The sequence below is a fragment of the Furipterus horrens genome, unplaced genomic scaffold (genome assembly GCF_987537825.1).
Source record: "Furipterus horrens unplaced genomic scaffold, mFurHor1.1.pri manual_scaffold_3, whole genome shotgun sequence".
NCBI lineage: Eukaryota > Metazoa > Chordata > Mammalia > Chiroptera > Furipteridae > Furipterus > Furipterus horrens.
Window position 1 is genome coordinate 173,355,190 of NW_028327173.1, and position 3,199 is coordinate 173,358,388.

Genomic DNA, 3,199 nt, shown 5'->3' on the forward strand with positions numbered 1-3,199 from the left:
GATACGTTCTGACTATCTAGCAAGACAACAATGTCATGGTTTTCTATTGTGTCAATGTGGTCAAGCTAGAACTGTTTCCGAGTTCCTTTCTCTGTCTGCATGGTTCTCATTGGCCAGAAGGGAAATTTTTGCCAGATTTGGAGGCAGAAGTGAAGCAGTAACCATGTATGTTGGTGTTAGGGCAGGCACCATTGCAGCCCCTGCACATTGTTGAGAATTTGCTGGTTCACTTTGTTGGCAATGGGAAGGTAGTGGCAGGGTCCCCATTTTCCCACTTCCTCTCAGATTTCTTTTGAACAGCAGCTGAGCCCACTGCACCTCCAACAAGGGCTTGATTCTCTCCTTCAGTTTATTTGAATCTTGGATCAGGTTTATGTGCTGCCCCAAGAGTGCACCAGGCTTTCTGCAGGTCAGTCACTGACATCATTGGGCAGATGGTGGGAATCTGATAAAAGATCCTCTAGATATCTAGGCTGATCAAAAGAGACTCTAAAAAAGGGTAATACTGTTAAGATTTATTTGGTTTACTGGTCGTTTTGGTGATATTTTTAGCTTCATACCATAAACAGGGCTCCCAAGGGTGAGTCTACCAACTTTCCCAATAAGGCTGCCTTTTGGGTGAAGGAAAACAAATGTTACAGAGATGGAAGCTCATTCCAGAAAGATTTTTGTAGAACTTTGGATAGGCTATGCCTAGACCAGGTTTTTTCATTATTCAAAGTAGGGGAAAAAACGCATCTAACTACAAAGCTAAGTGACAAGAAAAGGAGTAAATATTATCACTGCCCTACTCTATTGACCTGGAAAGGCAAACCAATAGAGTTAGACAAGAAACAGAAACAAGAAGTATGAGGGCTAGAAAGGAAGGCATGTTGTTTGTAAATAATGTTTACATGGAAAATCCAATAAGAACTTTAGGCAAATATTAGAATAATTTTTTAAAGTTCAACAAATATACTGGGAAGAAAATCAATTAGAAAAACCTATACTGTTTCTATACACAAACAATGAATTTGTGAGACTGAATGAGAAAACATAATTTTTTAAAAATTCTGTTCCATGAACCACAAAATCTACAATGTGTCTCAGAATTAATCTATCAAACGATGTGAAAGATCTTTATGGAGGAAATTATAATACTTAATTGAAAGGCATAAAAGACATGTACAAGTATATTTATGCTCATGAATGAGAAGACTCAATAATGTACAGATATCAATTTCCTCCAAGTTTTTCTATGGATATCCAATCAATACTTTATGGAATGTATGGGTGTATGTGGGATTTAACAGAATTATTCTACAGTTCATGTGGAAGGATAAAGAGCAAAAATAACCAAGTGCATTAGTTTCCCATTACAGCTATAACAAATTACCATACACAGTGATTTAACATAACACCAGTTTATCCTCATACTGTCTGGAGATCAGAAGTTCAAAATGAGACTTACAGGGCGGAGATCATGATGTCAGTGGGGTTGCATTCCTTCTGGAGGCTCTCGGGGAGAACCCATCCCTTGCTTTTTCCAGCTTCTAGAGGCAGCCTGCATTCCTTGGCACCTAGCAATATCACCCTGACCTGTGCTTTTTTCATCACGATTCCTTCTCTCACGGACACTCCTTTTTTCCTCTTAAAGGGCACTTGTGATTACATTAGGCCCACCTGGGTAATCCAGGGTTATGTTTCCCTCTCAGGATCCTTAATTTAATCACATCTGCAAAGTCCCTTTTGCTATGTAAGGTAAAAGGGCTCAAGGGATTAGGATGTGTATTGACCAGCAGTTTCACTTTGAAAAATATACTATAGAGAATAATATCTTGGTACAGAAAATATGCATACATATGCTCATATTAGTATTGCTTGTTATTGCCAAAGGACGTAGGAGGAGAAAACTTTAAATAAGTGGACCAATAAATTGTGAAACAGTCTCACATCTGTCAGAATTAATGAATATACTAGATCTAACTGCTTCCTTATGCACAGATATAAAAAAAAATGTTGAATGAAAAAAAGACAAGATTCAGGGACTTTCGGCCAAGATGGCAGTATAAGCAGACATAGCTTGCCTCTTGGCACAACCACATCAAAAGTACAACTAAAATGTAGAACAACCGTCACTCAGAACCATCAGAGATTGAGCTGAGTGGAAGCCTGACAACCACGGGATAAAGAAACCACATCCATCCAGACGGGTAAGAAGGGTGCAAATGTGGAATGATCTGGTCCCATACCCATCTGTGATGGATAAAAATTCAGGAGGGATTCTCAGGAGCAAGTAGTCCTAACCCCACACCAGGTGCCCCAGCTTAGGGTTCCAGTGCCAGGAAGAAAAGTCCCCACAACTTCTGGCTGCAAAACCCAGTGGGGACTGAGTCAGTGGAAGAAACTGCTGCAACCCCAAGCAGATCCTCTTAAAAAACCTACACACAGGCTCAGCTTCTCAGACTCACTCCCTCTAAGCTCCAGCACCAGAGTAGCAGCTTGAAAGGCACCAGTGAAATACAAGGAAGAACTGAAGTGTCTGATATCAAGGCAAGTAGAGGCCATTGTCCCTTTTCTAAACACCCCCATGACAGAACTGGCAAGCTGGTGCCACATGTGAGATTCCATCAGTCTGGCTAACACTGTTTGACTCACCTTGGAGATTGCCAGAGACTCTCCTCTATCCATTTTACAGGTCCATCCAAGCTGCTTTTCCATATGAATGGTTTGTCTTGGCTCATGCTTCACAAGTTTTTAAATTATATCAAACAATCAATAGCTGCCCTCAGTGAGCCCCAGGCATGGCACTAGCAGCAGCCAGCCTAGATTCATACCTTGGCTTCACCTGGGAATCTCCAAGCCCAGCACAAGTAGCAGCTACCTTAGATTGCTTTATAGCCCAGGCAGGGTAGCCCTGTGCAGAACACAGGTGGGGGCTGACCTTGGCCTATACCACCCAGGAAAGCCTAGGGCCAGTGCACCCGGTGGACAGCTACAGACCATATCAGAGCACCACCACCCTGCCCCTGTACAGCTGATCCTCCTCAGAGGGCAGAGGTTGGTGGTTAGTGGTCACAGCCAATCCTTACAGCTGCCTGGCCTAGGTAAATCCCTCCCATTGATCGACCAACAGCAACCAAGGCTCAACTACAAGAAGAAGGTGTACTCAGCCCATACAAAGGGCACACCTTGAGTACCCAGCTTGGGTGATAGGGGA